The sequence below is a fragment of the Eimeria tenella genome, genomic scaffold, assembly GCF_000499545.2.
Source record: "Eimeria tenella Houghton genomic scaffold, Eth_scaff2756, whole genome shotgun sequence".
NCBI classification, from domain to species: Eukaryota; Apicomplexa; class Conoidasida; order Eucoccidiorida; family Eimeriidae; genus Eimeria; species Eimeria tenella.
The window spans coordinates 2,892-3,284 of NW_013542632.1; positions in this window are offsets into that span (position 1 = coordinate 2,892).

Consider the following 393-nt stretch of genomic DNA (forward strand, 5'->3'; position numbering starts at 1 on the left):
CGCTCGATGGAGGGCCCTGAGGGGCCAGTGCCGTGGCTTCCAAACCCTAAACCCTAGACGCTAAACACCGCGTCCTCGCAAACCCTAAGCCCTAAACCCTAAACCCTAAACCCCAGGCCGTGGTCAAGATGTCCCTCTTCTTGTCACGCGTCCTTTTGACGCCTCCCAAATCCCCCAGGTTTGCTCACCACCCTGAAGACCAGGGTTTAGGGTTTAGGGTTTAGGGTTTAGGGTTGGCTTTTGTCCTCTGGCTGCGCCTCCGCTTGCTCTGTGCCGTGCAGCAGTTTCAGGAATGAGGCATTAGGGTTTAGGGTTTAGGGTTTGGCTCTTAAGACTTATGCTTGGGGTTTAGGGCACAGGATCTAGGGTTTAGGGTTTAGGGTTTAGGGTTTA